This window comes from Aethina tumida, chromosome 5 (genome assembly GCF_024364675.1).
Source record: "Aethina tumida isolate Nest 87 chromosome 5, icAetTumi1.1, whole genome shotgun sequence".
Taxonomy (NCBI): Eukaryota; Metazoa; Arthropoda; class Insecta; order Coleoptera; family Nitidulidae; genus Aethina; species Aethina tumida.
In genome coordinates, this window is record NC_065439.1 from 26991027 (window position 1) to 27017139 (window position 26113).

Consider the following 26113-nt stretch of genomic DNA (forward strand, 5'->3'; position numbering starts at 1 on the left):
AATTTAATATCCTCATTATAAATTATTAATTGATACTGAAAGTCTCATTTGAAAAATCTGTGAAATTATTAATTAAATATTATAACTTTTCTAAAAAGTTAACGAAAAAAGTTAATTCATTGAAAATATTTATATATCAAAGTTTTACTAATTTTTATATATCACAAAAGAAAATAATTATTTCATTTTTTTTTTAAATTTTATTTAATCAACCACATGAAATATTTTATGAAAACTTTTCTTAAAAGTTAACGGAAAATACTAAATTTTCTAAGTTAGTTAAAATTAGCAAATAATTAAACTATTATTAAAGCTTTCAGTACAAAATAATACCATGTTAGAAAATTATATATAAGTTAATTCATAATATATAGATATTTATATATCATGTTTTTCTAAATTTTACATATGATAAATGAAAATAAGTTTTCAAAACTATTTAATTTTTAGTTTAAAAAATTTTATTTATGCAACTACATGAAATATTTTATAAAATAAAATTATATTGTATTAAATTATTTAATATATATATATTGTATTAAATTATTTAATAAAGGCAAATCGTAGCGTTTATTAAAAATACTTTAATTAGTATGCAAATATTTACCTTTTATATTTATTTGATGCAAATTTAATAAATATTTTACACAGAAACTTTTTAATTTTTAATGGTAAAACCTACGTAATATTCTGATTTATCTCAATTTAAAAATATCACGCACCACATTTACATTTGATCATCACAAATACGATATTGTTGACGTATTTTAAACTGATTTAGTTCGAATAATCTGTTAAGTATTCGTTAAAAACTCCGCATAAAAGCTTTGTTGGGCGACAAACACGAACCATGTGATTTAAAGCACAACCTATTAAATAATTAATAAATAACTACTAGTTATGTATTATTACACGATTAATTTGCATTTAATTATACTTTGATATGAACAAAAAGGAATTGATTCGGATGAGACCGTAAAAAATATTAATGAGTTCATTCGGTAAAATATTTATTTGTACTAAAATTGTGTGAAACAAGACAATTTGTGTGTTTCTATGTGGATTCGTTTTATTTATGTGGTCTTATTCGGAAAATTATCCAACACTACTAATTTGAATCACCACAATCAATCACAATCTACAAAGACTATGTTAGTAGCCGTACTAATGGTAAAAATCTACTGTTTTTTAGTTTAGTATTTCCACTACGTTTCTCTATTTGTTTCCATACCTTTGGTGTGTTATCCTAAGTATTGTACAGTATTTACGTGTGATAATTCACTGGTTTCCTTCACTGATTAATTATAACAAAACATATATACATAATTTGTGGGGCGCACACGGCTTACGTGAATGACTTATTGTTTTCTTTTTATTCTCTCTTTGCACAGCAGTAGCACAGTCGTATCCTTGATTGCAGGTAACACTGAACGTATACGTGTACAGATGGGATCGTCGGGGTTATGGGGTCAAGAAAATTGTCATGCCCATGCTTGGTTCGGTGCAGGAATGAAAATAGGTTAAGTCCATGACACTGAGACACAAAAACACAGAGAGATGAAGCGAATGGAGGGATAAAAAAGCCGCTGACACAGAACACACTTATAAAAAAAAATTGGATTTATTTATTTATTTTTTTGTTTTTTGGTTTGTTGAGACTTACGTTTTCCGCTTTGGCCGTGGTGGTTGTCGTAGCAGTAAATAGACTGGAGAAGTATGTGAGAGAGGTTGTATTGAAAATCGTAAATTGTCCTGCTAGCGGGGACTAACAACACGTAGTGATTATATTAGACGGTATTTAGCAGGAGTGCGAGCCAGTGGCCTGGTGGATAGATAGCGCGCCCGGGTTCGTGTGGCAGCAGGAAGTTGCGGATCGAGCTGATCGGGCGGCAGGACTCAGTGTCGCACGCGCTACTTGCTATTGAAACACACGTGATCCGGGTGAGGTGCGCGACGTACAAACGAATGGCGGGAACTGAAGTTCTCTACTCGCAGCTAGTGCCGCGATCTGCTAGAACCTCGTCGTAACCATGGCAACCGAACGTCCGTTCGTCGGCGATGGCGCCGCTCCGTGAGTCTCCCACTCCCCTCGCCGCCCCCGAAGGCCCATAGGCCTACTCTACTCCACTTCCTACACTCTTCACTTGACAGAATTGCAATTCTGCCACCGCTCCACACTCTCTCTGCCCCCGGACACACTTCGCTCCTTGCCTCCTGCCCGCACCGCTCCTGCCTATCCGCCCGCCCGCCGCACGTTCATATTTTACACGTTTTTTTTCTTTTTTTTTTTTACTGAATTTACGCATCGATTGTCTTACTGCCACACATAAATCCAAATCTTAAAATCCCGGGCCACGGGATACGGGCCTGAAATATCGCCTATTACTATAACCGCCTTCCCAAAATTGCCTCGCCACTCCTTAAGACGCCTCGCTAAACTAGACTTTCTGAAATAATGTGTAGTTCTCGATACCCTGCAAAATTTTATCCGATCTAATGTTCACAAAAAACGTCAAAAAAAAACACAAATTTAACAAAGAATATTTGGACAAAAAATATATATTTTATTCGACCATTTATTAATTTTTTACAAATATTATTAATCATCTGGTTTTATTTTAAATAATCAGTTGGTCATTTTAAAATTTTAATTTTTAAACCAATGTAAAAATCTTATTTTTATGTGTTCATACCAAAAATTAAACAAGACTTTATCCATTTATTATTCAATTAGAGATTTCTAAAATTTAATATACAACATATTAAATATGATTTTTATTTTTATGTTTTATAGTTTAATTAAAACCTTTTTAATATTATAATTAATTTCAGCATTGTCAAGAGAAAAAATGTGTGATTAAATTATTTTAAAATTTAAAAAGTATGTACTATGTAAAATAAAATCAGATTAATTATTATTTATTTTCTTTTTACCAAAGAATATTTGTACAAAAAGTATATATTTTATTATTTTAAAAATATTATTAAACATCATACTAATTTTATTGAAAATATTCAGCTGGTCATTTTAAAAGTTTAAAGTGCAATATAATGTTCAAAACAAACATTTATCAATGTAAAAATTTCATCTTTATGTATTTTTTATATTTTCATACCCAAATTAAACATGATTTTATCCATTTATTATTAAATTATAATTATAATTATAAAAATTTTATATACAACATATTTAGTTTTATTTTTATATTTTACAGTTTAATTAAAATTTCTGTAATATTATAATTAATTTATATATTTTAAATAGAAAAAGGGTTTTGATTAAATTATTTTAAAACTTAAAAAGTAATTATGCACTATATAAAATAAAATCAGATTAATTATTATTTATTTTCCTTTTAAAATTATAAAATTGTTCAAATTCAAAACTTTATTTAACTATTTTTAATCTCTATATTATAAATCATAATTCTTTAACTAAATTACTAAAATTATGAATAAATATATTTTTAAAATTATTATTTTCATAAAAAAACTCAAATATTGAACACTTCCAAATATTCAAATAAGTAAATTTTTCAATAAATTTTCGAATATTCTAATATTTATTTATGCCCTTAATTCTATTCGAAACAGTAATATAGACTTAATTAGATAATAAATCTCAAAGATCAACATATATTAACATTAAACTCTTGTAATTTCTAATAATTATTTAGTTTCGAAAGCTTCGAATTGTAAATAGTCAAATTATTCCAATTTGGAGGTTTAATTTATTTATATTATAAATAAAAAATAAATAAACTAAATAATTTCCATTGAGTTTTAAAATAAAATTGATGTACACAATTTCTTATCTTTTTTAATGTATTTTTATTTTCAATAATTGAAATTTAATGGTGCTTAAATTTCTAATATCTAATAAAATGTACAAATATGTTATGTGTATTGAATATTTTTGTTATTTCTGAATATTCTAATATTTAAATTATTATTTTATTTGAAACTGTGTTAATATTTACTTGAATCAGGGATAATTCTCAAAAAACAAAATATTTTAATATTAATTATATACCTTTAAAAGCTTAGAATTATGAATAATCAAATTATTATATTATAAAGCATTAAGCTATATAAAGTTCATAATATAAATAAAAAAATATATAGTGTAGGCAACTTCTATTTAGTTTAAAATTATTTAAACATGTATTTTATGCACAGAAATAGTAATTTAATAGTAACAATTAATTTTCTAGCATTCTGTAAAATCTACAAATATGTGTATTGAATATTTTTATATTGTATAACATATACAAATATATAGTAAACTCACTAAATATATTTTATATTTTCACAATATCCTTAGAGATTATATTTTTTAATCCCCAACACCATAATTTTGCTAAGCTACAATTAATGTTATCTACCAAATTAAAAATTAGATTAGTGTCCTCATAAAGGCCACTTAAACGCCCTTAATACAAAAATTGTGGAAACCATGTCGTTCCATTTTTCATACAAGATATAAATGTAAAGCTGATTGATAACAATCTAGTCGTGTCTTTCCCTCGGGGCCGCTAGAAAGCTCGTGAGGGTGTCGGAAGACAGCGAGCGATAGGGGAGCACTAAACCTTTTAAAAGGGATAAATACAAATAGCCCATTTGACAATCACGCACCAACATTTCCATTTTTTGTTTACTGACTGGATGAAATGATTGTAATTTAATTTTTTATGTTAATGATGGCAAAGTAGTTTGTACTAAGTTAAATTGAACAATCAAAACTTTCAATCCGCCATAATCCGTCGGTTTGTTATTTAAAAATAAAAAAAAACACACTAAAAGCAACGGGCACGTGTTAAAACCAGCAGAAATCTAGGGATAACGAAGTTTATAAACCCAGTATTTAAGTAACCTGGGGGCTAAAACGTCAATCTCAGGATACATCAAACAGTATCTAACCAGATCTATTAATATTTTTTTGCTGCTGGTTCTCTGAAAGGAAAATATTATAAAACTCGACCCGTCACGTCGAAACGTCCGATAAGATGTGACAGTCGGGCCCACATTAAAAATGGCTTTCAATCTGTTTAAGCACTGTCTTGCTGTCGATTTCTCTAAAGCAAACGAGCCTCAATCTTTTAGTTGGATGGTCAATTATTTGGAACAGACAGTTCCGGGAGGGTGGCATAAATCGATTGTCGGTTATGAAAACCACGCAAAATAACATGCGACTCATCCCCCGTATAAGTCGCAAGAGCAACGTAAGCCGAAAAAGTTGCATGGAATGAACGGCGGGCAAAGGCATATTACCTTTTGTTGGACGAACTCTTATACATTTTACTGGGATTTATTTTTATCTAAAGGTTTAAAGTTAGTTTTAAATCAATTCCAATATCATTCAGGGCCGCCGCTCCCTCTCTCTCTGTCCCACTCCCCGGATGCGTAAATCAAAAAAGTTTGAACAACTTGGGAAATATTATTTGAACTTTGCGAAACTGTATTAAAACAATTTGCCAAATTAAAATTTGCATTTGTAACTATACACACTTAAAAACAGAAGTGTACACTTCAAAGTTTCAACGGATTTATCAGGATTAAATTATATGCTGAAAAGAAGAATTATTTCAATTTTAATTCAATAACTTTATTCAATATACACTTTTTTTTATAATAAGTCTACATTTTTATTTAAAGGTACTAAAAAATTTCTTTTACTTTTTTATTACATTTTCATGACTGATTTTTTGGACAAATGCTGAAATTACCTCTCAAATAATATTTTTTCAGTATTTTTATTTTTATGTATTTTTAATTTTTTTATCATTTTTTCAAATATTAAAAATCTGAAGGTACACTTTCATTTGAAATTTACAATAAATACATATAACTTAGATGTTGATTTTTCCAAATGTATAAAATTCTATAATGTAATATTTATCATAAATTCAAATTAATCAATTTATTTCATGTTTTAATAAATAAAAAATTCCAGTTTATACTGCTAATAAAGTGTTTCATTATTTAATTCATATTATTTCACTGAAAAAAAAACGAATATGTATAAAATTTTATATAACCAATATTTTAGTTTTTAATTATTATTTCAGATGAAGCATTTTATTTATTTCAGTAAAGCAACAAGAAAACAAAAATTCTAGTTTCTTTAAAAAATCTTTTATTGTTCAATTCATATTATTTAATTGAGAAAAATGATTATCTATAAAATTTTATAGAACCAATATTTTATCATAATTTCAGATTAAGCATTTTATTTCTTATTGCTTTAATAAATAAAAAAATATAGTTTATAGTAAATTATTTTTTTATTGTTGTATTTAACTGAAAAAAAATGTGTATAAGACTTTATATAACCAATATTTAAGTAGCCTTTTGTCATAATTACAGATTATTTAACTGAAAAAATCGACCATGTATAAAATTTTATAGAATCAATATTTAAATAGTATTTTATCATAATTTCAGATGAAGTATTTTATTTTCTGTTTTAATAAATACAAAAATCTTGTTTATAATATTTTGTTGTTCGATTCATGTTATTTATTATTTTATTTTATTTTATAAATGTATATTTAAGAAGTTTTTTATTAAAACTGAACATAGTTCTTAATTAAATACTCTTAAGTCTTATTAAAATGAAAAAAATAATTAAATTTAAAGAAATGTGGAAATATTTCGTAACAAAGTTCATGTAACATAAGGTTATTACTCCCTGAAGAATGTCAGTAACATCAAAACAAATTTTATAATGTTTGCAACCGGTTGAACCAAAAATTATCAGTGTTTCAGTGAAAAGACAATGACATTAATTGTGAGCAGTCAAATTACATTCGAAACGAATCAGGACTAACTCATAAGAACATAAACGAATGGCGAAAAGTCCCTAGAACGTAGTCTACGCGAAAAACGAATTTACGGATCATTTCTCAAGATCGAAAGACGAGAGTTCTTCATCCGTGGACCGCATCTATTATTAAAAATATTGTTTTTTTTTCCGAAGAAATTTATTCTTTTGTTGCCGTCCGCGACTGCTTTATTAGCTGCATGGAAAGTTAAATTTCCCAAATATATTTCCCGGGCAACGCGAAGTAGTCGAAACTTTCTTAATGGTACTTTTGTTTACGATATTATCGTTAAAAAGTTTTTTCACGAATTGAAATAATTTAGAGTCGGTCTTAAATCAATTTTAGTGTCATTTGGAAGTTTCTATTGGTGCGTGAAAGGCGGGCAAGTTCCTGAAAAGCCCGAATATATTACGGGGGATATTATAATAAAACGTGTAGGACGCTCATACTTCCTGATCCAAATTTCATATTGAATTTTAACTTTTGATACATCGCCCGGATAAAACTCCCATACCACTCACCTCCGCCGTAACATATTGCTGAATTTGGAACATTCCATGTTGGGAAATTTTTACAAGAACGATTTTATCTCTAAATAAACCGAATCGGCGCACACGAATAATGAAAAACAGTCGAAGTAAGCGATCGGCAGATGCTTCGAGGGCTGCTGATTTTATTAGTCTGATGCAGATTTGATTGGTTTTACTTATGCCCCTGTATTCACTGGATTCATTGAAAAGCAATTTGTCGAGGGGTGGGCACTAACATCAAAAGGCGATTTAATTAAAAATGTAAATTCGATGTTCGATTTCCTGATGACTGTCGCAGTGAGATTGAATGTTATTTTGGAATATCTCGAAACACAGGTGATTTGATTCGTGCAAAACCGATTAAATAAATAAAAGATGAAATTTAGTTTTTCAAACAATTTATTTACATTTTGCCAATTTTACATCTAATATCCTGTTTGAAATTTCCTAATAATAAATAAAAATAAAAAAGAAATTTTTTTAAAACAATTTATTTAATATTTGGTTTTACAAGGTGATTGCAAATGAGACAAGGCAACCAATTATTGTGAGTTACATACAACAAAATAAAACAAACCGCTAACATGTACGGACAAACTCTTACCAAATGGTAACAGGTATTACGGGGACCAAATATATCGGTCTTACCTGAAACAAAAAAAAGAAATTTTATATTATCTACCTAATTGTCACATTAAATTTTATTAAATAACATATAAACATAAATTTAGTGCTATCCAACAATGAGCTGAAATTTTATGCAGAGTGGCAGTTATCTTCCACTTTTCTCTTTCCACCCTTCACACTTTGCAAGACGGATTTTTTACATACTCAGAATAAAGGCAAGATATCATTCTGTCAAAAAGTTAATGAACGGGTAACGTTTACAAAATAGGAAAATTAATGAAATAAAACGTCCAAAAAGGAATTTTTAAAACCAGAAATATGGAAGTAATTTTGATGTAACAAACATAAAAATTAATAACAACAAATAGTGACTATTTACAATGTAAAAATTTATTCAGAAAATCAAAAATATGAATTATTATTTTTAATCTGTAATGTATACATTATTATTTAATAATACACTATACTTTTTCCACAATTTTAAAAAAATAGTTAATACGTTGTTGAGTACACTTTGTTATTTATAAGCGCCTGTAAATGGTGAAGGGTAGATTCAACGACAGCAGACAGCAGCTATTTGAAATTAAATTTCACGACTCTTCAATTAATATCCACAATTGATATAAATTTGATAGTTTATGATATTTTATGCTTCATCGAGGCTAATCGAGAACCTTAATATGATTATTTGATGATTTTGAACAAATTTGAATGTATGTGCATAAAATCAATGTAAATTGGATATTTATCAGTGGTAAAATGGTTCCATTTCACCTTTTATGAAATGTCTATATGTGAAATGGTTCATTTTACCAATAATTTAAGGCACCAAGCCAAAGATTTTTTTTATTGAATCTAGGATTCAAACTTTTATTTGGAGGACGACGATCTTATTGTTTATCATCTGATTCTATTATATTGAACATGGATTGATGACTCCAAAATTCTTTTGATAGATAATTAATATATTTTTGGGTAAACTTTAATCTTGTTAATATTCTTTTTGGACACCAATGGTTTTATTCTGTATTTTGTTGATTTTTTACAATAATAATGAAGATATTTAAATTCAAAAAACACCTTCTTCTCTATACATTTTTTTCACGACAGAATGAATAAAAATTCGAAAAAATAACCAATTGAAAAAGTTGTGTACAAAAAAATTATATGTATCAAAATTAAAGTTTGAAATTTTCAGGTCACCAACATAAATTCTAAAACTTTAGTATAAATAATTGTTAGAGTGCAAAAAATTCATGTAAATTGGATAATTATCATTGGTAAAATAGTCCCATTTCATTTCTTATGTTGTCTATTTTACCAATAATATAATGTAATTGTCCTGTTCCATGCCAAGAAACGGAAACCCAAACCATATGGTTTTATACACCGTATTTCAAAGTTTTTTTTATTGGACCTAGGGTCCAAACTTTTATATGGAAGACGACGAACTTATTGTTTATCATCTGATTTTACTATATTGAACACGTATTGATCACTCCAAAATTATATTCTAATGGATAATTAATATATTTTTGGGTGAACTTTAATCTTGTTAATATTCTTATTTGATATCAATGGTATTTTTCTGAAATACACCCTTGCAAATTTTGTTGATTCGGAAACTTTACTATATTAATGAATTTATTTAATATCAAAAAACACCTTCTCTATTATTTTTTTTTCACGACAGAATGAATAACAATTTAAAAAAATAACCAATTGAAAAAAGTTTTTCAGGTCACCAGTCAGAGGGGAAAAACTATTAAATTTTCATTTTTTAAGGATAAAATAAACTTAAAATCCTTAAATTCTAAAACTTTAGTATCAATAATAGTTAGAGTTGTTCGTGTATTCAAAATAAGACATCGAAAACACTTTACATGCCATGTATACGTATCTCAATCCCTCGTCGATCAATCCATCAATTCCCCATGGAGGAAACACCTCCAATTCCGCATTATAATTGAAGTTTATTTAAAAGAGCGTTCGTTGCCACGCATCGACGAGGGTCAATAATAGAAGACGGCATCGGAGAATCGAACCCGGCCTGGGACGCGGTGAATGGAGTGGATTATCTCCAGAAAATAAAATTTAAAGGAAAAACGCAATAATGCAACGGGAATCGAAAGAGAGAGAAAGGGCGAAGGATTCAAGCCAATGCAAAAGTCTTTAACGTTTTAGTCGCCATGAATGTATTCATTTTGTGCGGGCACCACTCCATTGAAAAACTTCTCATCGAGCCAGTAATGCCCATAATTGTTGGGCCCAATTGGTCTCTAAGCCGGCTTTAATTGGAAATTATACATTCCGCAGCATTTGATTTTCTACGGGGGATTCGCGTAATTATTTTAATAAGTTATTTTAATGCAGTGGGAATTTTCGACGCTCTCGAATTGCCGCGGATGTAATTGTTATCGCCGAATGTTAACAGAAGTGCTGTAAAATGGTTTCGGACCGTTCAAGTGCACTTGGGCGGATTGTAGGAAATAATTTCAGGTAATTTAAATTGTCGGCAAAACAAAACAGTGTGTTTAAGTCGTAAATTGAACTTGTACAGTTTTGTTTCCTACGTTTAGGGCGAATTTCAAACAACAATCAACAAGAACTTTACTATTAACACATGTTTCTAAAAGATTTTTAAGACCTACGTCTTCTCGTAGTATTCGTATGTTCAATTAACATAAGGATCATACCGTACTTAAAGTTATCAACGGTTACATTAACAGAAACCAGAAAATTTGGATAACTGTAATTTTTCTAATTACGAATACAATTCATAAACTTATCATATAATAATTGATACCAAAAATTATCCAGAAATCTTTATTTAAGCCATATAATTTAATTTAATAAATTTAAAATATCATTAAGAAACAAAACAAATCATGATATATTTAAAACTGAATTTACTTTCAAAACTCTTGAAACTGGTAAGAAAAATTATATTTTATGAAAATGGATAATTTACCAGAGAAATTTAGGTCAATGGGGTTTAGATTTTTCCAGATTATCCAGATATCTTCCCCATCTCTCAACCAGAAATAAATGAAATTGCAATATGAAGAAAATATCTATATCTGACAATAAACAAATATGTTTGGACCTTCCCTTATAAAAATGTGACATCGTTAAACAACAAATAATATTTCGTCGGGTTCTTGGTAGATCCACACAAACACACAAAACGGTAAACGGCATGAATCACTGTAGTCGAGTTCCGTGGTGTATTGGCCCCGGTCACAAAGGAAGTTTTATTTTTAACTAAACAATAAGGACCCTTATTGTTTACCGACATTAAGGAGAGGTTAGATTTTTGCCACCATAATAAAAATTTCCTGACCTTTTCAGTGTGCCCGGATTGAAAGGAGGGTGTGTATTCCGATACAATAGTATTGTTGTCGTCGTTGTTTCTCTCCCACCAGAGAATGTCATTTGCCTCGGAATATTCCTGCGGTTTTGTTTGTGCTTGAAAAATTGCCTTAGTAGCAGATGCTAATTAAATTAGACGTATTAGATCATTGTCAAGGCCAAATAATGTGGCACACATCAGTTGTTGGGTTGAACGACGTTTTTTTTGTTAATTTAGATATTTCGACTTGCTCCCTCGACCCCATTTAATCTTGTCGCAAGACGGGCAGGTCAATAAGAGGGGAGCATCTTATTGTTGTTTAAAATGTTATTATTCCGTTCCGCGGTTACGAAACGTAAATCCGACAATAATTATCATAATAAAGATTGCGTATTGTTTTGTGTAAATAATTTCATAGGGCGAGAATTGGATGCTGGCACGGGACGCACAGGCCAAGAGGGATGTATTGAGCTTTTGGCTTAGCGTACGAGAATTGTGCTCTGTTTGCTGAGCAAACAATCATTTCGAACTGTGTATTTCGACTCCGACTGACTCCGACTATATTAGCACCTTGCTGCACAAGGAATACGAATCGCACCAGATTCAGTTCGTTTAAAAAGCATGTCAATGTTTATATCACACAAATATTTATGTAAACCCGTATTTTCTTTTTCCCCTAGATGTTTTTGTAATTATTTTTCGCTGCATGTTCCGCTCGACGTTCAACGCTCGTGCCCTTCCAGGCGATGTTTGCTCGAGGATTTTATTTAACAAGTATTATCAATAAAATACTACAAATAAAAATAAACTTATATCCAACATTTATTAACAGTAGTTTTGAGTCTACGCGGAATTTTTTTTAAACAGCATTAATGAAATTTACTTATTTTTTAATTATCAATGTTCCTTCATTTTTAAAATTATACTTAAAAATTAAAACATTTTGAAGTAATCAATAAAATTAAACAAAACTAATACTTTGATTTTACTGAAAAATTTATTCACATGTTAATTTCAATATTTTTTTTGCGCCTTATTATATAAAAATAAAAAATATTAAATATTATAAATTATCAATAAAATTAAATAGATAAACTAATACTAAATTTTATGTATATTTCAAAAATTTTTAAGCAACTATTTTTATATTTTTCATAGATTTCAAAAATGTTTTCTTAATAATTAGTAATTTTCAAAATTAAAATTTTACTCACATTGTTAATATTAACTATGTTTTCCTCAACTTTTGTCTCTCTTCCCTAAATAATAATAAAAAAATATAAAAAATTTTGAAATTATTAATAAAATTAAATAAAATAAACCTAATTAATACTTACGTTAATAGTAATTATATTAATTTACAAAATCAAAATTAAATTCACATTTTAAAAAGTATTTTTTCTCAACTTTCGTCTGCCTCTCTTACCTTAAATTTAAATAAAAAATACAAAATGTTCAGAAATTATCAATATAGTTAATAAAATAAAAAATATTATTGTATCACCTTCTTAAATAACACTAATTTATGTATATATTAAATATTTTTGAATTAGCAATTCATTAACTATAATTAATTTTAATTTTTTGTGAAATTGTATATTAGAAAAAATGTTAAATATATTATAAAATTTTATTGGTTTATTTAAGCACTAGATTAATTTAAATTAAACTTTAAATAGATTTATTTGAATCAGAAATTTTACTTTTAATACATTTAGTAAGAGTTTTAAATTTGTAAATTTATATAAATGTTCATAATACATTAAATTTGTTCATTTTGGTTTTATTTGTGGGGGAGAAGTGTTAATTAAATTAATCACCAATAACTTTAATGACATTCCCTCGACAATTTTTAATTCGTATTCGTCGTTTTAAAATCACAATATCACAATGAAACGATTTTTTTTTTGGAGCATTTTCATTTTTATTTTCCTTTCGACCCGACGCATATTCAAAATTTAATCGGTCGTTACAAAGAAATTCCCGCCGGCAAATCTCTCATTAGTCGTAACCTTTTTTTTAAGAGTGTAATTAACAATTCGAATCTATACAAAGGCCTCTAATCCATGGTTTTATCGACTTGTCTCTAAAACGAGCTTTTAATGAAGGCGGTGCATAATTAAAATTTTGATCTACTTGTAACTGACTCCCCTTGAAAAAAAAAAAAAAACGCAAATCTTCTTTTAATTTCGTACATTTGCCTTTAACCATGTTACAGCCGCCCACAACGTGTCGTTTAAAATGCAAAAATACCAAATTTAATCCGAGCTGTTTAAACAGAAAATATTTACGTGGATTATCACAGAACAAATTATAAGCAAACGAAAGTAAATGAAACATAAAGCGAAATTACACGAGCAATCGAGGGAGCTCATGAGAACAAGTGAACGTTGCTCACGGCTATCCGAGTTAATTTCACTTGTATGATAACGAGGAACTTTTGTTTTACAATATTAATAGCGTGCTATACGCGTTAATTTACAAATCGGTTTCAATTACAATAAAAAAGGTGGAACATGATAATTGTGATGTGCAAAATGTGGTCTGGCGTTTCCACTTTTTTAAACGTCTGTTCATTCCTTGCATTTTACGTCTCGTTCGATTTGTTCACGACGAAAGTCTCAGGTAACTGGATTCCGTGCTAATACATCGATAATCGACGTCGGGAAGTTAATTAACATGAGGTAATGAGTCATTTACCAAATGAGGTGAATTAGTGTATTGGCACATTAAAAATGTGCGACTGTAACGGTGAATTATTAATTTTTAATCTTGTGTGATGCCGCCAAACTCATTAAACACAGCAATTTCCGCACGCCATGTCTTTCTGTCTAGACACTGCATCGTAGAAATGTACCGTTTCCTAAAATTGTGTTAGGTACGGTGTTTTATTGAATTATCCACGATGATATTAGAAATGGTAGAGGGAAATTGGTGCAGAATGGATAAAGTGGAACATGCTCCACGTTTCCGTGCTGCGAAAATGCCTAAAATTAAAACTGTATTTCAAACAGTTAGTTGCTGGAGAGATGGGGCTGAAACACTTCTTCTCTATAGTTCAGTTGTTAATAAAATCATAAATACATTTCCAATGTGTTTTTTAGTCTTTGGGGGAACATTCAAAGTTATCCCAGTTTTTAAAGGAAATGAGTAAGTGACTAAATTTTTATTATCCTAAATTTTTATCATTAGATTTTTTATCATTAGAGTTTTCTCTTTTTATGAATTGAGACATAATAAAGTATGATTAAGAACGACATTCAAAATACAAAAATATTGGAACCTTTTCAAAGAATATTGCTGAAAAAATTAACTCTTGATTATTTTATTGGCCAAATCACATAATAAAAACTAATATTTTATGTAAAAAATGTTTTGGGAAAACATTTAAAGTTATCCCAAAGACCACATGAAATGGGTGAAATACACGAAAGTTTTCGTCAATTCTTGATGTTTTTAATTAGATTTTGATATTTTATATAAAAAATTAGCTTAAAAGTTTTCTCTTTTTATAAATTGAGAAATAATAAATTTATGTGTGACGCAGAAGATAATGACATCCAAAATACAAAAATTTTGAAACTTTTCCAATGCTTCTGTGGACTTCACATCATAATTATCTTATTTTTTAGAAGAAATAGCTGAAAAACTTAATTTCTTCCGTTATTTTATTGTTTAATTTATATATAAACCCCTAAAGTTTCATATTTTGGAAAATATTAAATTAAGTTATCCCAAAGATCACATAAAATAGATAAAATACAATAATTTTGGTCAATTAAATCCTTATTGTTTTTAATTATTCTGATATTTTAAACCAAAAAATTCTCAAAGTTTTCTACTTTTATAAATTGATGGAAATATTGGAACTTTTTCAAAGCTTTTTTTTATCATAATTATGTTACTTTTTAGAAGAATATAGTTGAAAAAATTAACTTTCTTGATTATTTTATTTGTCAATTCATATATAAATATAATATTTTATGTATAAAATTTAAAGTTACCCCAAAGACCACATTAAATGGGTAATACACAAAAGCTTTCGTCAGTTCTTAATGATTTTAATTACATTTTGATATTTTATACAAAAAATTAGCTTATATGAACCTTTTCAATGCTTCTGCAGACCTCACACCATAATGATGTTATTTGAAAGGGGAATGTGACCGAAAAACTGAATTTCTTAGATTCTTTTATTGGTTAATTCAAAAATTAATCTCTAATGTTTTGTATAAAAAAGATTTTGAAAAACATTTAAACTTATCCCTATGTATATCCCAACACACAGCTGTTTCATTAGAACAATTTTATTTAAATGGATATGAAAGATATATTAGTGTTTTAGGATACTGGTGTTAATTACTTTTGACTACATTACTACTATAAAAACACGTAAACTTTAGACGTACATTATAAGTTAATAGGTCTAATTATTGTCATTAGTACCAACTAAAAAAAAACGAATAAATATTGGATTTCGTCGAGACCCTTTTGACGACGCACTGTTCATAAACCCGGGGTAAATAGCGCACACCACCCGAACCAGCCAAGCCATTGGGAGATGGATATAAGGAAAGCCGAGCCCGGCTACGACTTTCTGGCGTTAATTAAGTCCAAATCAAATTACCATTTGGATTTCATGCTCATTAACTCGCAGTCTCGCAGTTCCTGGCTCACACTTGGCAAGCCGACAGTCTACCCTCCTCGTTATACGTGTAAGAAGGAGCCTCTCAGTGCTCTCCACTCCCGGCTTGCGTCCTTTTTCTTCAACACACAAGCTTTCAAAGTTTAAAGTTAAAATTTAATCTGCCCGCTGCGTATTAACAAAGCCATTCCGAAGGTTTTTACGGCTGATCTTGAGGTCATCCGTTTTTCATCCGCGTTCGAACCATTTGTTTTGAATTTACCCGGTTCACTGAGACCCCGAGGCATTAATCCCCTTCGTACAAGATTTTAAATTATTTCAGGTCTTTAATCTGCTGTAAAATCTGAAATTATCATTTTTCATACTGTAAGGGTGCAGATACTAAGACGTCACGTTCGCTTCCTTCAGGCATAATTTAGCATAAATTAAAACAGGGATTTTATTACTTAAAATGTGGCAGAATAAATACTAAATGGAATGTTTACATTTGATATGCACTTGTTCGAAAATGGTTTTTGTGTCTGGAAATGTCAACAGTTCTTTCCCAAACGTAGCGTCCCCACTTGCCATAGATTAGAATTGTTAATTAGGATCTCGAAAGGTTGCCACTAATGAGAGAGGGTGTCTTTGAAGGGTGTCGCGTACGTCGAGAGCTGTAGCAAAGCGAGGAAAAAAAAAGAAATCACCCCAAAGTAATAGCGCCGGGCCGTAGGAGTCGCAGCCAGCGACGTCTCCCCAGCCATCCATTAATAATAAGCCTTGTGTAAACGTCATATTTGCAGGTTTTATGCACATTCTTTTGTTTCACGGGGTGTATTGTCTCACGCATTTTGTGCGAACTAAGCAAAAGCAACGGGAGCGGCGGGCGCAGCCCTTCGCGATCATCGTTATTAGTGAAATGTATGAGCCTCTTCAGTTTATACGCCGTAGCCCGCGTTTTTCAAGTATTTTTCTCTCTCATGGCCGCCTCCGACGCGAGCTAAAAGCTGCCTCTGTCTGCACGTTATAGACACCGGATTGTGCATTAGGGTTAAAAATGATTCGCGACAATGCCTCCCTTTGTCATCGCAGCCCTTTCATACCGGAGACGGGGCTGGTATTGGTATTGTTTTTCCGTTGATTAAAATACAAACTGCTTTCTGATTTTAACTTCCTTTAAATTTTTGTTTTATATATAGCCAATTATAAAATATAAATACAATCTGAGGCAGAAATGAGGTGATAAGCAGCCTTCTAATACTGAAAATTTTGATGAAATGGTACTGTCCCAAATTACTGATGTTATATATTTTTATTGGTGTGGTAAGCAGTTCGTCAATACTCAAAATTATTATAAAATCACCATCCACAATTCCACTAATGGGATGAGTCATGGATTTAATTGCAGAATATTGATATGTATATCGTGATGCCCCAAATAAATGGATTCAAAACTCTTTACTGAAATGATAAGTGGTTTTTTAATATTCAAAATTCCAGATGTGAGTAGAGACGACGACGTACTCTCAGGCTACAGATCACTGAAGTCAATTCTCCTTATAGAAATGATGTGGTCTTCTAAAACTAGAGGAAACTGTCTTAGAATATTGAAATATCCTTCTAATATTTAAATTATGATGAAATATGATATTTCAGAATTATAATTGCTAGAAGAGGTAACGAGTTAGCCTCAGACTATTGATCTGTGTAATATATTCTGATGTCTGAAATCACTGGAGTCAAATTACCTTACAGAAGTGATAAGTGGTCTTCTAATATTCAAAATTAGGATGAAATAAAATGCTTTAGAATTGCAGATGCTAGTAAAGGCAACGACTTAGTCTCAGACTTCTAAAACTAGAGGAATCAGTCCTCCTAATATTCAAATTATGATGAAATATAATGTTTTAGAATTTAGATGCTGGTAGAGACAACAACGTAGTCAAATCTCCTTATAGAAATGAGAGATGGCCTTAAAATAGAGGAAACAGATTATTGAAATGGCCTTCTAATATTCAAATTATGATGAAATATGATGTCTCAGAAAGGTAATTGCTAGAAGACACAAAGACTTAGCTTTAAAACATTGATCTGTGTATTCCGGTAGTCCAAATCATTGGAGTAAAAAAAAGTTTGAAAGCTTTAATGACCGATGCAACTATCGAAACAGGTGTGTATGCAAATGGAACAATTAAACAGCGCTTAGGCAAGAAAATCTTCCCGGCGAGGGGCGACAGAGCATCGGCGTCGACACTTTTCAACGTACAACCTCAATCCGGAACGTGACCTGCATTTGTTTATGCGGAATTCCTTCGACCTTGATCGTTTTTTGTTTCGCGACTACTTCCGGGGTGGTTGGCGCGATACACGGCCCGAAAGAATGAGAGAGAAACGAAGGGAGCACAGCTGCGGCCTCCTCCCATATATATGTATTCTGTGCCACGCTGGAAACTGGGCGACACTCCACAGACATTTATATTTCACTTAGATTTTCATTGGATTATCTTAGATGGGAAAATGTGGAGATTTGTGTGACTGTTTTTCTTTTGTTTTTTCAGCTCGGCTGTCGGTGTTTCTTTGCCGACTCGTTCGCCACAAGTGCTCCAAATGGTAAACTGACGACCGCCGTTTTTGCTCTCCCACACGCGTCTCTCGGCCTTCCCTCCTCTCCCGTGTTTTACGATTAAAAATATCGTAAATACGTTCGCGGTTCGACTTTAATGTGTATTTATACGTTCCTTGTGTCCCGCTTTATCCAAATATACCTAGCTCGTTTCGGAATATCCAGGACTTGGTTATTGCCATTTTTCAGCGTTTACACAATTTTGCGCGATTTTGTTGGGGCCTGTCATTTATTAAAATTTTTCCGCATCGTCATTAATCATGTTTATTTAAAGATTTTAATTAGACGGTGACAATGTGATGACGTGCAGGTTTGATCCTCCCCTATATTGCTTCAAAAATAGCGACGCCAATCATTAATTATAACACCTACCGCGTACCAAATTTCGATTACTAAAATATGTGTGGGGAAATTGGGGGATGTCTGTTCACCATGTTTAAGCACAATTTGATACTGTTTATTTACCCCTCTCTGTTATTATTTTAATAACAATTCACAAATATCTAGAACACAATTCAATAAACTCTATAAATGAAATTTATTTTTAAATTAATCAAGAGATACAACATGAAAAAGTTGTTTTAAAATTAATTATTAATTATTTATTAAATCCAATGTTAATTTATTAAAGAACAAATATTTTATTATTCGTTTACAGTTTGTTTTTGATATAAAAAGTGGTTTTGTAAATTCAAAATAAAATGTATTTATTATTATATAAATAAAATATTTTTCATAATTTTATATTTAATTACTTGCACAGAAAATATTACCCTTGTTATGTTAATGATTTATATAAAGTTAATTAATATTTGTATAAATATAAGTGTATAAATGTTTTTCATGTTTCATTAATATTAGTGCTTTAACAATTCCATATTTCACGATTTAAAAAGAATATAACTTGTCACAATTATTGATTTGAATAGAGTTAATTGGTGCCATTAATATTTTAATTATAAATATAATTTTTACATCTGAAAATTTGCAGTTTTGACTTTAACACCACAAAACAACTTAAGTCATGATACTTTTAATAACAATTTGATTGATCCTCCGAAAGTTTTTTCACGAGATAATGAAATTAGATTGTGGGCCGATGAAGAGGAAACAATTAAAATGGTTAATCCGAAAACTATACAAATAAAACGGTTCGTATAGTGGATGGAAAATTGGGATTACCGGTTTAGGCCGAATCGTAAATTTATATTAATAATAATCCAGTGGTAGTCCTCGGTCCCGGGACCTGGTTCAGCATTATAAATAAGAATTTACTCTAAGCCCTCAAACAAAGGATTAAGGTGTATAATCGCGGTCCGCCGTGCCGTTTTAATTAGTTTTGTATTGTACGAATGTGCAGATTGTTTGTAGGAGCGTTTTAATGACTGCGTCCGAAATCGGGCGATTGTTGTTATTACTCCAAACGGATTTATATGCTTGATTTATGTGCAGTGTGATGTGTATAATTAAGTACTTTCTGATGGCCAGTAATTATCGGCTACCGCTTTTGTTGAATTACATTCTGTTACGCTGGGCCCGAACTCCCTCGCTAATAGACATTATGGCCAAAACGTTACTTTGTTGCTCCTCTATTGATATTATTACACGAATCATCTAACTCCGCACACACCAACGTCATAACTATTTAATACCAATTTATTGCCATCAATTACAATTCGACAAATTCACTTTATTCATCACTGTCTCAATATCAAAGCAAAAATCTAATTGTCCATAAATTAGCTTAACGACTGTAAAATCACCAAGGAGAACGACTAAGACAATTTCAGCAATTATTTCGAATAGAATTTCTATGGTGGTAGTTAGTGGTGGTTGTAAATAGTAGTAGTAATACAAGTGGGGCTTGAAAATTGGGAGTAGTTTTGGTCTGTGGTTCATTTGAAATGCCATCCACATAATATGTTAATAATGCGTGGGGGTGTATTCCGATAGCTCGTGGAATGAAACGCCAGGGTTGTATTTAAACTAATCAGGCCATTTAATATCCCAACTTAAACATGCAAATTTAATATTAGATACACATTATACATACCGCACGACATTTATCGCATTCATTTCACTGTTCACTTCATCTCGTGTAAGTTTTGGAATTGAAAATTTATTGACTTTGATTTAGATTCGGATTGGGGGGAAGGCAAGTCATTTTATATTTATTAGTTTAGAGATTATCTTGTATTTTAGTTGAGTAATCATATTTTTTATGTCATTACATCCCATTATTTAGTTATTAAATAATAAAAATTAACCTAGTTAAGTAAGTATTTTGAAATAAAAAATAACAACGTTATAATTGAAAGATTAAATTATGAATAATACTTTTGTGTTTATTAAATTTCTAGATAAAGTGTGATATTAAAAGCTAAGTTCCTTGAAAACTTTTAATTATGCTTTTTTAATTTTTATTAAATCTTTTTACTAATCCTTAAATCTCTTTACTACAACTGTAATATTTTGATGTTTTTTACAAAGAAAGCCTTTGATATATTAAATGATGAAAGCAAAAAACTTGTTAAAATAATCTTATAGATAGAAGTCGTTTTGTGAGTCGAAAAATAAAAAATCATAACACAGTTAAGTTTCAAATAAAGATAAACTAAACAGTGCGAAATAAAACGGAAAGAAAACTGTTCGTTTATCATTTCGTATAATTTTTTATTCGTATAGAGCGAGCGAGCAAGCAAACAAACAGAGCAAAGTTTTGTGTATTATTTATCAAGATTCTGACGGATAAAGTGGAAGCCTGGCATGGTATAAAAGGGAATAAGAAGACGTAAAGAATAGAAAACACTTTTTCTTCGTAACAGTCCTTTTAAGAATATAAAGCAATTTCGTACATAATCCGCTCATAATTTCGTTTAAAACGCTACGCGTCTACTAATCTGTATTGCCATCTGTTGAAACGAGGCACTGGGTGGCCTAGGAACGTCCCCGGGGGTTCATTCCTAGTCGTTCTACTCGTTATCGGAGCACTACCCGACCATCGTTAACATATTATGCTCCCCGCATTCCAAATGAACCCAACAATTGATCCACACTTAACATTTTCTTACTCCACATCTCACTATCTCAATGATTACACTTACACATTATATTGTATTACATTTACATGCTTGCCGTCTATGTAAATCCAGCCAAATAATTCCTACTCAGAGGCAGAAACAAAGCTGCTCTCAATAGTCTTTATTAAATTAGACTGAAGTTTATAGATAATGATGAACAATAGATTGGATACAGGCACCACCAAAATGTGTGACAATATAATTTGTGTTAACACCCCCAGATATTCCAACACACAGTCCGTCCAAGACAATATCATAAAGATTGATGAGCCCCTTTTTTCGGGGCACAAGAAGGCATGTATTAGTGTAAATTAGCGCCTTCCATATTAATCATTTTAAAAGGTTCCCCGGTTAAGATAAATTCGTTCTTCCACTTTTGGTAATTAGTTGCCGGGGTTTGTCGGTTTCCGGGACTGGCAAGGGCAACAAAAAACAAACCAAAAAAAAAAAAGAAGCGCGGACGGTGCCCGTTCCTTTTGAAATTAGCGGCGGCCGAAACGCATCCACGGCCCCACCTATTACATGTTGCCGTTAAATCTAAACACGGACCTTCAGAATCCGGACCCTCCCAATCTTAGCTGGTCCGACCTTTCTAAGTAGCTTTCGCGAGGACCCGAAAACGTAGAGACACGACCGTAGCCCCATGCCGATCCTGGTGGGTGTTCGCAGACACACCACCACACACCGGGGGCAACCCCTTCAACCCCACTAACTGCGTTCCCGTCGCCCGCTACGTCTTATTGATTTTGGTCAAGTTCTCGTAACGTTAAACATGGGGGTCTCGCGGTCTTAAAATTTCCCTTGATCAAGGTTGAAGTTGGCGAGACATTTGTTTAATTAGTTGCCATTAGACGGAGCTTTCGCATTAGGCTCTGGGAGCTGTCGCTTTGGAATAGGGTCTGATTGGAGGAGATTAACTTTTAAGTGTGTTTGAAACACAAGGATCATATTATTTATATTTGAATCTTTATCATTTTTTATACGTAATATGTCGCATATAAACAAACAATATTCCTGAATGTTTATTATTGTTTAATAGTAGCAAAAAAATCAAATTTAAACATTTTATTTCATAAAAGAATTTAATTCAAAATTTGTTCATTCATTTTAATTCAATATTTTAGATTTTTTTAATTTTTTTTGTCTTAAAAACGATGGGGATGAAACATCGAGGTCTAAAAATATTGCTGACATCACTAAAAGCTTAAGATGCTTTAGAAAAATGGTTTACAATGGTATTACTAATATGAAAGAATTCCGCCATTTGAAAATACAATAAGAAAACGTCCTAAATATCTAATAATATTAAATTAACAAATCATTATCTGTATCTAAATATAAATCATTTACTAAACACTCAGAAGTCACAAAATCCTATCAGCACTTAATTAATGGTGTACCTTATATCATTAGTAACAGATTACACGTGACACGTGGAGATTTAATGTAGGTAACGAATAATCCGGAGCAACAGAACAGAGCGGCGAGAGTACGAGAAGAGAGGGTGAGAAGAGCGGACATAAAACCAGTAATAGTGGTTTATTTACGGACGGCCGGCCGAAATCAAAACGTGGCAAAAAGGCAAATGGCGATATCATGTCCTCGCAAAGCCTGGTCTCCCCCTACCCGCTCCTTTCGGGGCCAGTCAGCCAGCCACCGCAGGAGCGCAGCAGGAACACAAACACGAAACGTCGCAAAGGTTTGAATAAAACCGGTAATTGCGGAATTAATATTTGAAAGGCAGCCAAGTTGACGAGGGACGATGGGAATCTAGCAGTTGTGTGAATACTTAAACAACGGGGACACGTCTCTGACACTCGCAATACTGCCAGCTTTGCGACGTAATGCCGGAAATGTAGGTCGAATTGCAAGACTTTCAGCTCCATGCAAAACTTTTCTTCTGCTGACGGCTTTTGTGTTTTAAATGCCGCGCGCTGACAAAGCGGATACATGACCAGGCACGACCAGAAAACTTCCACTTTTCCTCGCTCGCATCTTTGCCACGGCCAAACTTTTATATAACGATTATAACCTAATAACTCGTATGTATCTGGGTGGAAAAAGCGACGCGACGTAGGAAATATTAAGGAGCATGTTCATTGAAACTTTGACGTGACATACAACAGTAAAGCGAAATATTTAGGCCCTATTAATAATAAATTACTAAAAACATCGCTCTCTCACGTCACATAACTAACGAAAATTTTGTATTATTCGTGCCTGTGCTACATTTGTTCGTGTGATCCATGTGCATACAAAACAACAGCCCGACACAGCAACCACTGGTGCTAATTTGCCTCTAACACTAAAAACATTCCGCCCGAACTTTTAATTAAGATCTGCTCAAAAATTCAGATAAGACCCGGTCCTATTATCTACATCTTAATGTAGGTTTTAATTATATTTCCGAGTGCCACGGCTACAAAGTGATCCCAACGAATTAGCACTGTATTTTTATCTCGTTTGTGTTAAAATGCGGTAATATCGTCGGTGCTGCAAAATGCATTCGCCAAAACTTGTACACGGCACCCCCTCGGTTTTAATTTAAAGCGATAGCATCAGAAGTTGGCGCCTGACGTTTATTAATTTACGTTTAATTCAATGAGAATGGATTCGTGAGAGACGACAGATCGGCCCTGATACAATGTCGGCTGAACTGTGTCATCGCGTCGTCCCGGGAAAGGGGGTGCAAACTTCTCCATTAACCTAAATAATGGAGTAGGTGTCCCGAAAATATATCGGGCGGACAAAAAACTGCGACGCCCGGAATGGGATGCAACCGATAAATTTTGAGGGAAAAAGCGACACGGCTACAGTGCATTGTGTTACTTTAATGAATTGTGTCTCCAGACGGTTTCCCGTGCGCCACCTACGCGACTAGTACTGCTTCCTTTAATGTTACTTCTGGGTTTCTTGATCTATGTTTCGGATGTTGGAGTTAATTAGGTGGGCTGACGCCCCGACGTATTCTCTTCAAATTACAGTCAAAAATTCTCTTAGAAAACGTATTCATTGTAAGTATCTCTTAATATATTCAAAAATATTTTCAATATGTTTTACAGTAGTGGTCATAATTATAGCAACTTATTAGAATATTTTAAAAATATTGAGTTGATCCTTGAATTGGATACCAGTACCTACAAAGTATATTGTTTTTTTTTTTTTTGTTATTGTTGTGCCTACTATGTAACTAGTCAATCTAATTTTATTCTTTAAAAAATTACCTACTTTTTGATTTTTCAATGGACAAAATTATAGTAACTTTTTACTTTACAGTCTTTCATTGTTCTCTAATCAATTATTTACTATTTAGTTAAGTATTTTCTAGTAGTGAAGCAACGTTACCATGAGTTCAAAAAATTTGAAAAAATTGATTTTATAGTTATCCGAAATTAAAGCCAACCTGGCGGAAATAGCACTTGCTAAAATTAGTTTAAGGGCTGTGAGTAGATGGGGGTTCATTTGAAAAACCCTGGTTTATACTAAAAATGTGAAAGTCCAATTTTGACTCTCTTAAGATCATAAACACTGAAGAGCTCATACAATTTTTCTTTAATGACGAGTCTAAATTTAATTTATAAAAAAATGTGTACGAAAATTTTATTTTACCTACAGCTGGTTCAATTAGGTCGGGGGGTAGATGCTTCTATTCTTCTGACCTAGACTCCCTTAGACTAATTTATGTACAGGGATATATTAAACAAAAATTTGCGTCCATATATTGAAGAAATGAACAACTTTTCTCCTTCTTTTTCTTCATTTCCGTACCAGCAAAGTTCTGAGGCATAACTCATAACCGAAAGGAGTGCCCACAAGAACATCGTGTGAAAAAACAACTAGACGAAAAATGCCACAGACACAACATAGGAATTAATTAAGAACCCAGCGCCCATACAATGTGTGGCTTAATGCTTCCTAGTAATATTAAACAGTCGGGGCCATGTTCGCAGCCATTCCCCGAGTTATGGCGTCTGGCGACCGGGGACTCCAGTCTGCCTCCTTGAAGAGCCGACTAACTGCACGGTGTAACTGGATGGCATTAGACTAAGGAGCGTGTGGACCTCCGTTCATTTCCTACATAGCATTACAGCTAGAAAACGCACGCCAAATTTCAATTAAGGTCGCCGATTAACCGGCGCTTTCCTAATTATGTACGGCATAACTGCCAGACAGACTCGTAAATCTGCCCGCTGAAGAACATTGTCGAGTCGTTTTGAATTTGGAGAGGGGTCGGTGGTTGTGATATTGATTTTTCTAGTTTCCAGTTCTGGAATGATAGCGTTTTTCCTCGTATAATTGTGTTTAATTACCTGGTGAATACGAGTGGAGCAGCCTATACCTAATAATCTCAGGTTATTCCCCATGAAATTGAGGTAATTTCTATGATTATTGCGTTCATTATTTATTGAAGCAGTTCCATATTTCTGATGAGAGAAACGCGCCCCTGCAACTT

General features: G+C 31.7%; 1 protein-coding gene across 9 annotated transcripts in view; it reads right to left on the reverse strand.

The window, feature by feature from the left end:
* The window catches only part of LOC109603456 (RNA-binding protein Musashi homolog Rbp6), a 419447-nt gene that overhangs the window by 134216 nt on the left and 259118 nt on the right, over window positions 1–26113 (reverse strand). Inside the window, exon 1 of one of the 9 annotated variants that reach the window (XM_049967664.1) lies at window positions 1664–2545. The exons of 7 other annotated variants lie outside the window; for them this stretch is intronic. The gene's annotated coding sequence lies outside the window, so the exon portion shown is untranslated. Of the gene's footprint in view, window positions 1–1231; window positions 1613–1663; window positions 2546–26113 lie in introns of those variants that run through there. One more of the 9 variants, XM_049967665.1, reaches the window with a different exon arrangement.